Here is a 10,772-nt window from a genome sequence, read left to right as displayed (position 1 = left end):
GTCTGCTGCCTTTACACCCCCTGGCATGTGCAACCAGTCCCTGCTTCCTTTGTGTCAAGAGGGCAGCAAAAGGGACCAGGGTGGAGGCCAGAGTCTAACCCTTCTCTCATTGGTACCTAGCTCCAGGGAAAGTTGAATGTGGTTTAAAAAAAAAAAGAACTAATTAGTTCACTGGGAATTAAGCACATGCTTAAAGAGAGGAAGGATGGTGCCATTGTTAAGGTGCTAGCTAGGCAGTTGAGGTCCTTCATTCAAACCCCTGCTCTACCATAGACTCCTTGTGTGACCTAGGGCTGGTCACTTATATCCCAATGACTTTCAAGCCTTAGTCCCTGTTGAAAGTGGGACTCTGCCTCTCAAGACACTTAGATGCTTTTGAACCAGTTACCCCAAGTCTCTCTGGGCCTCCACTCCCCAGCTGTAAAATGGGGATAATTCCTCCCTATTTTGCAGCGGAGCGGTGAGGATAAATAAGTACAGAGCTAGATGAACAGAGCTTTGGGTCAGATCGCAATGCACTGAGCTGGGCCCAGCCTCCTGGCACAGGAGGTACGACTGCAGGATGGTCTCAATCTCCAACCCCACCACCCCCGCACACCTTGCTCTCTCCCTTTCTTATGGTGGTTGTCCTGTACCTCTGCCTAAATTTTATTATCAATTGCCGTGATAAAATTGTGCTCCTAGCTATAACAGAAATCTAGCCACATTGGGGCACAAGTACCTAAATTACATAGGAATCTAAGTCTCTCTTTCAAAAGTGATAGAGGCACTTGGTAGTCTAGAGCTGTGTCTATCCTGCACTTCCGTCAGCAAACCTTTGTCTGCCAGGATGTGAAAAAAACACAAAAGTTTTACTGACAAAAACCCCAGTGTGGACAGTGCTTTGTCAGTGGGAGACACTCTCCTGCCCACAAAACTACACCACCTCATTTGAGGTGGTTATATTTTATTGGCAGGAGAGTAGGCTGTAAGATGTGCAGTATGGACACTAACTTTCAATGGTATCTAGGCTCATAGGTAACAGATTTCAAGGTATTTAGGTGTTTAAAGATGCAGGTAGGTGCTGAGGGAGATTCTGAAAATCAAAGGGAGTTAGGCACCTAAATCACTTGGGCATATATGAAAATCCCCCCTAAGGCTATTTCCCGTAATCACACTTAACTGATACAGACTGGGGGAAGGGGTAGCTCAGTGGTTTGAGCATTGGCCTGCTAAACTCAGGGTTGTGAGTTCAGCCCTTGAGTGGGCCACTTAGGGACCTGGGGCAAAATCAGTACTTGGTCCTGCTAGTGAAGGCAGGGGGCTGGACTCAATGACCTTTCAGGGTCCCTTCCAGTTCTAGGGGAGATCGGTATATCTCCATTATTATTTTTTTATTATTCTTTTTACACTTGATCTTCTCCTGTACAAGTCTATTAAAAGATAAGACAAACACAAAGTTACTGTGATCATTTTAATTGATTTCATTTCTACATTATGTTCTATGAAAACAAATTGAAACCGATCTTAAAAAAACCACAGGCTACAGGACAAACACCCATGTTTGCTGCAAAGGGCCAATCGTTTAAAAATAGATCAGAACTGGCTGCTCGGAAAGCTGCGCTTGCTGCTGTGGTCAGTTTCAGCCCACTTATTTTGCCACTTGTCTTTTGTTTGTTCAGCTAGCACAGCGCTTGGGCTGTTTGCTTTTTCAGGTCTCTCTCCCTGCTTTTGGTTACCAAGGATGTGTAATTTGCTCCCCCCGATCCATCTGTAGCCAGTGGCTGGTTAGAGCTGATCATGGGGTATGTGTGTGGGGTGTTGTTTTTTTTTTTTCTCCTTCACCACTTGGGGTGGCAAAAAAAGCCTGAGCCGGCTCTGGCCCTACCTGCCTAGGTCTAAAATCTCCTTAGATTGCCACCTCCACATCGGGCCATTGCTTGGATGGGAAACTTCTCTAATACAGGATGCAGTGTCACCTGCTCAGTTTGTGAAGCTACGTCCTATCACCCTGAATCAGCACCAAATGATAGGGGCCATGATGGGGTGTTCACCCCTTCTAAACTAGTGGGGGGAATGAGGTTGAGAAGAGGATAGGTCACAGCTGAGGGGAATTAGGTGGCCCAAGTAACCTGTGGAGGATGATGGAGCCAAGCTGAGCAGGAGCATGAGGAACTGGTATAAAGCCTGGAAGATAGCAGTGGAGAAGCAGTGTAGTGAGGAAGGCTGTAGTCACTCTCTGCGCATTAGAGGGGGAAAGGAGGAAACCCAGTGGCAGAGAAGCCCTGGACATCCAAACCCTGAAGCAAGGGTTTACCAAGGAGGGTGGTGCAGCAACAGAGACAAAGGTGGAAAAGGCTAAGGGAAGCCCCAACAAAGTTGGAGGTTGCAGGCTTTGCCGGTTGATTTGAGGCTCCCTGAGCTGGAACCAGGAGTAGAGGACTGGCCCGGGTTCCCTTACCAGCCAAAGGGGAAGTATCGCAGCCAGGGCAGCAGCCTTGGAGCCTGCCTGAGACAACTTGTTCTGTGGGACTTTGATACCCTGGCAGGGGGAAAGCATCCAGTGACCTAACCAGAGGGCCAAGGCCTGAAGAGGGAGCAGCCAAGCCAGGAAGAGGAGATGGGCAGAGTCCCAGAGAATGAGTAGGGCTGCGGCAAGAACAGGAGGATGGAAGGGGGCTTCGGAGCTGGAAGTAGCTAATCCTACGAGCAGCCAGGAGCAGGACCTCTAGGAGTGAGTGAACCCTGTGACAAGGCGCTACGGTGGGGGAAGTGACATGTTTGAGTTGAGATGTAAACCCAGTGCCCCACGAACCTGCAGGCAAATCGCTAATGACCCCATGTGGGATGTGGCTTTTTTGCAAGAATGGAGGTGTCAGCCCAGAATATGGGCTCACAGAAGTGAGCAAGGAAGTGGTTGTATTTCAAGGAAACTCACATCACATCGTAGCACATTAGAAACATGAGACTTTCTGTATTTCTCTCGGTTTCTCTTTCATTCTTTTCTCTTGTTTTAAAAAATATAAACCACTTTTGTGAGACTGCATCAGTCACAGAGGAGCATTTCTGTTGTTGTACGGCAGAGTTGCATATTCAGTCTAAAATAGAACAAGGAAAGAGCCAACAGAATTATAAATTCTTTGTATTAGAGCAGCACTTAGAAGCCCGAATGGAGACCAAGGCCCCATTGTGCTGGGCTCTTCACACACATCCCTACCCCAAAGGGTTATTGTCAAGATACACATGGTCACAAAGTGCGGGAGGGGAAACAGAAGCACTGTGAGCTAAAGTGACTTGTCCAAAGTGGTCGGACCAGGAAAACAAAAATCTGGACTCCCAGTCCAGTGCCCTCTGCTAGGCCACACTGCTTCCCGTACAGTAAATTGCTTAATGAGACTCTACCATCTCATGCATTTAATTAACTGTCCTTCGAGAACGCCATAGCCAGACAAGGTGGGTGAGGTAATATCTTTTATTGGACCATACTCTGTTTGCTGAGAGAGAGAAGCTTTCTGTGTCAGCTGAAAAGATTGTCCGTCTCTCTCCCCAACCCAAGTTGGTTCAATAAAAGCTGTTACCTCACCCACCTTCTCTCTCTAATATCCTGGGACCAACCTGGCTCCAACAACACTATGTAACCAGACAAGGTGTTTTACAGACTAGGATCATGTCAGCAACCCTGGGCCAAATTCTCATCTGTCATCTCAGTGCATATGGTGGGGCTGGAATTGTTCTGGCATCCTAAGGATTTGATCCCCTCTCATTAAGTCACAATTTCCATTCCAAAGCCTTCTGACTTCCTCTAAGAAATTCCTCCCCAGCCTGGATTGTTTCATGCCCAGCTTCTCCCAACAAATAATTTTATTTAGGAAGTTTAAAGGGAATCAGCTGATTGGCTTTTGTGCTATAAGAAGGTGAAGAACATATTTCAATGGTGCAGATTTCTCTTCTGTCCTCGGTTGTTGTGTTTTGTCCTGAGTGCTGGGTTTAGTGTGTAGTGTCTGGATAGTGTTGGTTGCTTGTAATACACATGAGGTCAGACCAGATGATCTGGTGGTCCTTTATAGAAATATACACTGCACTATTTCACCATCCCTGACCTGCAGCCACCTCTGGGGTGGAACCCAGCAGTTGTTCCTTACCAATAAACCTACACAGCACTTCCACTAGTTGGGCGGAGAAGAATAAATTCAAATGTGACTTCAGGAGGCAATGTGTAAATGCTAGAAGCAGCGGCTCCAGGCACCAGTGCTCCAAGCATGTGCCTGGGGTGGCAAGCCACGGGAGGCACCCTGCCGGTCTCTGTGAGGGCGGCGGTCAGGCAGCCTTTGGAGGCTTGCCTGTGGGAGGTCCGCCAGTCCCGCGGATTCAGCGGCAATTCGGCAGCGAGTACGCCGAAGCTGCAGGACCTGTGGACCTCCTGCAGGCATGCCACCGAAGGCAGCCTGCCTGCCTTGCTTGGGGCAGCAAAATACCTAGAGCCGCCCCTGGATACTAGGGTAGGAAATTGGCCAGGACACTGACTCTAGCCCCCTGTTGTTAATACACTGTATCTTTCTGATGTGCCAAAAGCTGAAAAAGCAGTTTACCTGTGGGATCTGCCTCATAGGTATTGGATTCCCTCTTTGCACAGCTCTCCCTGGTGGATGAAACAGACAAAGGGACAGTTATAGGGATGTGTGATGAGTGACTGCTTTACTGCAGACAGAGTTATGACTGAGTTACCTCTGACGGGGCATTTTCTCCAGAGCAAAATCAACAGCTGGGTCAGGAGAAGGATGAAAATACAGGGCAGCCCAGCGTAGAGCGCAATCCTACAGTCTCCAGTGTCTCTTCTCTCTGCAGAGTATAGAGAACTCCCATCAAAACAGAAGGGCCCCTGATCTGTACCTCCCACGTAACATCATGAGCATAGGGAGGTCCTTTCCCCAAAGCTCCACACCCATTACTCTGTGCTCTGTAGCATGCTGCTCTCCTGTATGCGAAGGCCGTGGCATGTGCAAAGGACGGGAGAAAGAGGCTGTGCAAAATGATTTGCCAAGGGTATTGTGTGTCTCTTCTCTCCCTTTCTCCCTCAATAATTCCTCTACTGGGTGGCTCTTTGAGCTTTCTGGTCAGATTCCAGGTGGTTCCTTGTTACCCCAGCATAAGTTTGTGGCAAATGCTGAGGCAATTAAGAAATTAAATGGCCATTCGGCAGGCTGGACACACCCATCTGTGCCAGCTGGAATTTGTTTGCTTGCTGAAGGGCTCGACTGCACTTAAAAGCTTTGCCACTGTAACATTTCTGCATAACTCCTCCTGGCTCAGAACAGAAATAAGCTGTGCTGGTGTAAGGCACCTTTATCCCGCTCTAACTGTGTCCACACTAAGGCTTTTACTGGCATAGCCGTGTCGACAAGAGACGCTGTTACACTGGGTGCCCTCCAGCTCCCCCCTGGCCACTCCAGGATTGTTCCCTGTGTTATATTCACTAGTGCTTTGCCCAGTCCTGTTTACAGGGGCTTCCAGCCCTGCCTCTGGGCATCTGTTCTATTACTTGTTAGATCTCACTGTCAGGTAGTCATTCATCCTGCTGTTCCCTTTGTTGATTTCCATCCTGATGCTCCAAATTATTCCCCTTTGGCTCATTCCATATGACCCTTCTTTACCCTTGCTGTGATCACGTGGAGCGGAAGGTTCAGGCTGCTTGATCAGAAACTAGGGCCGTTGATTAATCACAATTTGCTCATGCTATTAACTCAAAACCATCGCAATTAAAAAAAAAAAGTATTGTGATTAATCGCAGTTTTAATTGCACTGTTAAACAATAGAATACCAATTGAAATTTATTACATATTTTAAATATTTTTCTATTTTTTCAGATATATTAATTTAAATTACAACACAATACAAAGTGTATAATGCTCCCTTTATATTATTATGTTTATTACAAATATTTGCACTGTAAAAATGATAAAAGAAACAGTATTTTTCAAATCATCTCATACAAATACTGTAGTGCAATCTCTTTATTGTGAAAGTGCAACTTACAAATGTAGAATTTTTTTGTTAAATAACTGCACTGAAAAACAAAACAATGTAAAACTTTAGAGCCTACAAGTCCACTCAGTCCTACTTCTTGTTCAGCCAATTGCTAAGACAAACAAGTTTATTTACATTTACAGGAAATAATGTGGCCAATTTTTTGTTTACAATGTCACCTGAAAGTGAGAACAGGCATTCGCATGGCACTTCTGTAGCTGATGTTGCAAGATATTTCTGTCCCAGATGCATTAAAGATTCAGATGTCCCTTCAAGCTTCAACCACCATTCCTGAGGACATGTGTCCATGCTGATGCGTGTTCTGCTTGATAAGGGCCACATTATCTCCTGTAAAATGTAAACAAACTTATTTGTCTGGATAATTGAACAAGAAAGAGGATTGAGTGGGCTTGTAGACTCTAAAATTTTACATTGTTTGGGTTTTGAATACAGTATTTTTTGTACATAATTCTATATTTGTAAGTTCAACTTTCATGATAAAGAGATTGCACTACAGTACTTGTATACGCAGAATTGAAATATACTATTTCTTTTGGGTTTTTTACAGTGCAAATATTTGTAATAAAAAATAAATATGAAGTGAGCACTGTACACGTTGCATTCTGTGCTGTAATTGAAATCAATATATTTGAAAATGTAGAAACATCCAAAAATATGTAAATAAATTATGTTCTATTATTGTTTAGCAACACAATTAATCATGATTAATTAATGCACAATTAATTGCAATGAATTTTTTTAATCACTTGACAACTAACCCAGAAACCCATTTCTCACCACTGAGCATCGAAAAATGAAGGTTTTCAGAAGGGCTGGGGATGGGAAAGGTGGGTGACGGGGGAAGCGACTGTAACTGCCCCACAACTCAAGCACCCTCTCAATGGTTTCCAAAACCTCTCCCTGCGCCCATTAGTTATCATTCCCTGAGCCATCGAGTCTGATTCTGTCTATTCCTCCAGCCTGGAGTAGATGTCGCTGACCCACGGTGAGGGATGTAGCATAAATACCCAGATAGGTAGGTTAGATTGGATGATACGATACTGGACCTGTTTCCTTGAAGACTGTAGCACTGATGCTTCTCCCCGGGCTGTTCTCCTTGGCTGTACAATTGCAGGTTGTCTTCTGGTTCCATGTCTCAGAAGGGATTGTCATTAGGCTCCAAACACTAAAATTCCCATTCCCATCTATGGCTCCAGCATCCATCAGACCCTCAGACGCCTCCTCACCAATGTCCCAGAGAACAGCACTCCAGGGAGGAGTGAAATCAGAGAGCAGGCAGAGCAGAGGAATGACGGAGGGAAGCTCAGCATCCTCTGGGGCAGCGGGCACCAGAATGGAAAGTCTCGGCTCGGAGGCATCTAAAAGAAAGTTGAGTCACCAGAAATAGAGATCAGAAAGATCTGTTAGCGGTAGCTCAACTAGTCCCTACCTAGCTCCTGCTCCTGCCCTAGCCAGTGCAGGATGTTTTAAATGTCTAATGCTTTCTCCATTCCACTTTTCAATGTCTTACACTCTGGAACATCCCCTTTGGGAGACTCCACTGATCCGTCACTGCTCGGAAGTTTGTGCTGATATGATCTTTGTAGTTAATTTACTGAGTGCCGACAGTATGAAAATTCAAAGGAAGAGTTGGTCAGTCTGGTGGTAAGGACACCAGACTGTGAGTCAGGAGGCCTGAGATCCATTCCCAGCTCTGTCTCTGATTTGCTGTATGACTTTAGAGATGAGTTCACTTCCCGACTCAATGCCTCAGTTTCCCCACCTGTAAACTTAACTAAATGATACTTAGTCACCTTTGCAAGGTGTTTTGAGATCTAGCTGTGAAAATCCTGATAAAAGAACCATTCTTTCTTAGACATAACAGTCAGGCTAAACTTTCCTATTATGTTCATCCTATTACTGTGAGTTACAGTCGTTATTAGTGCCTGTAATAATTCCTTGCCTTCCTTTTTATGTGCACACTTTGGTCTATTTGCACATAGTGTGGATCAAAAATATATAGATATTAGTAGTTGTAATTAAATTATTCTGTGCAATTCATGCTGGGCTGTTTGAGACAATGAATATCCCCCTGTATGAACAGGTGGGTGCAATCATTTAATAAAGCTTGGCGAATGCCTGGAAAAGAACTTAAGTAATATTAAAGTCATATAAGGATTGCAGGGCAGCTGAAACATACCCCATGTCCTAGGCTCAGGCAGTTTCTGTAGGAATCATCACAAGTATGAATATCAAATCAGAATACTAATGTAACATCCTACTCCAGAAAGCAGGGAAGTGCACATAGCACTGATATGGTGCTTTTTATCCATAGATCTCAAAGTGCTTTTACACAGGAGAGTCATTATCCCCATTATACTGTTGAGGAATCTGAGATGCAGAGAAATTAAAGGTCAGATTTTTGAAAATGTCCCTGATTTTCAAAAGCTAGGTTTTTATTGGAGCATTTTAAAAATCTGGTCATTTCTTTGGTCACCTAAGCGGGAGCTATTAGGTGCTGACTTCTTTTGAAAATCTTGCCTCGGTGCCCAGTGATTAAGGGATAGAACCCAGGTGTCCTGATTTCCAACCCAGTGCCCTTGCTTACTGCCTGGACCATATTGCCTCTTTGCAGAAATACCAACAGCTTAGAACTGAAACAAGGGGGATCGGTCACAATCTTGCCAAAAGAGAGGGTGATTTTTTTCACAGCATCTCCTAGCATTGGGGTATCATTGTTCTGAGCCATTGGAAACTCACCTGTGACAATTAGTCTGGTCCCATTCCCGAAGTTGGGCTGTATATAGATAAAGGAAAAGAGGCCACAGTAATAAACCCCCGAGTCCTCTCTTTGTACATTACTGATAATTAAAGAAAAAGAGTTTGTCGCAATGTTCACTGCACTTGAGTATTTTCCATCTGGCAATGCAAACTCGGAACTCCGGTAAATCCACCGTAAACTTCCACTCTGTTCCTTGTACCACATTGCACTCACTTCGTCTTCTAATGTTTTACAGTGCAGCTGTGCAGTGTCCCCAGATTTCAGCCACACCTGTGCTGGGCTTTGCAGGATTTGTATCTCTTTTCCTGAAGCAGTCACTATACCGGGGAAGAAAGAAGTGTATTAATACAGTGAGCACTGGAAAAGGTTGAGCTTTTGCAATACACTATATAAAGCAGAGAATCCAAGAATAAACAAGATGCAGCTTTTTATTAAAAATTCATTTTAATTTTTCTCTATTTCTTGCCATTTGTTTAGTTAGGATTCATGTAGCCTGTGTGGGAATTAATGTAATGTAACAACAAAAATCAACCTCAGAGTTCAGACTTGCAAATCCCAGGCTACAAATGCCCACTCAAGCTTACCCAAATCAATGATAAAAATCCTTCCTTTGACTAAATTTTACATGGGAGAGTAGTTTATTAACTTAGCCATTTATGTTTCAAATTCTATTTTTGATCATTCTGCAGAAAACTACATCAGCCTGTGCGTATTACATCAGCATGGAAAAAAAGTAGATCCAGGACATTATCCAGAACCAGAAACTATTTTCAAGGGCTTTGTGCCTGGCATTCCGGTTGTTTTAAAACAGAATATTTCATCACCTCTCAAGATTTCAGTTGATGAACTGAACGATGTGAATATCTCTCTCCCAAGCTGATGTTAGCACCTCTTGGAATTGCAGAAGATCCTAGTGCAGAAAGTTAATTGTTTTTAATGTGGTAGAAAATAAGTGTGAAATAAATCAGGCTAAAATACTTACTTTGCAGATAGATTAGAATCACCCCAACTATCTGGTGGGACATCTTGTGCCTTTCTTCAGTAATGAATAGGTGATGCTGAGAGACAGACAGATGCCTGCTAGCTAATGGATCTCTGGATGAAAGACTTTGTCACGTGGAGAGGAAAATGTTCTATTTCCTCTTGTAGATCTGTGGGGCAACATGCATGACAGAAAAAGAGGGCCAGGAGGTACTGAGAACCCCGTTCAAAATCTTACTCTGAGAGCCAGCAGAGCAAATCAGGGGAAGAATGTTCCTTTGCCTCTAAAATCTATTAGAGAAGAAATTCAGGTTCAGACTGGGTAACAGCATGGTGTGTGTGTGTGTAGTGCAATCTGCTGTGTTCTAATTGGATGCCCATAACAAGATCCTCTTCTGATTTCAATTCTGTTTCACGGATGATTAAGGTCAGATGGGATTAGCATCAATATCACAGTGGTGTATGAAAATTGTTAATCTTGTGATTTATCCCTTTAAATTTCAGGGGGTGTCCTGGTCCTGCTCCCTGTCTGTGGGGAAGTGTGAAATCTGGACCTAGCAGCTCTCAGTCCAGAAAGAGAGAACCTAGAAAAAGATGGGGTGAGTTTTGCTTCTCTGCCTTATGGAGCAGCCTGCTTTGTGTCTCTCTGTTTTTGGTTACCGTATATTATCATATAGTTACCGTGTGTTATCGTGTTAAGCTGCAATCCTCCAGCAAGAGTATTTCATGTTTATTTAACACCTCTGTTTGTATGATGTGAACATAACAATCGCCAAGAGGCATTTCACATGGAGGTCTAGATTTCCCCAAGATTTTAGCAAAGGATGGAAGAAATAGCAAACGTGCTCATTGGGCACTGTGGAAGTGGGAAAATTAGCAAAAATAAAACGTTGTATGAGTGTTTAGTTATAACTATAAAGTAAAGGGCTGGGAATGGGACCCACTGGGGAAGCAATAGATGGGTCTAGAATATGAAAGTGTGGTGAAGTGACATCATGTGGGACAA

Source organism: Gopherus flavomarginatus, chromosome 20 (genome assembly GCF_025201925.1).
Source record: "Gopherus flavomarginatus isolate rGopFla2 chromosome 20, rGopFla2.mat.asm, whole genome shotgun sequence".
Classification (NCBI taxonomy): Eukaryota; Metazoa; Chordata; order Testudines; family Testudinidae; genus Gopherus; species Gopherus flavomarginatus.
The sequence above is the reverse complement of the archived record's forward strand: the minus strand, read 5'-3'. Positions refer to the sequence as shown.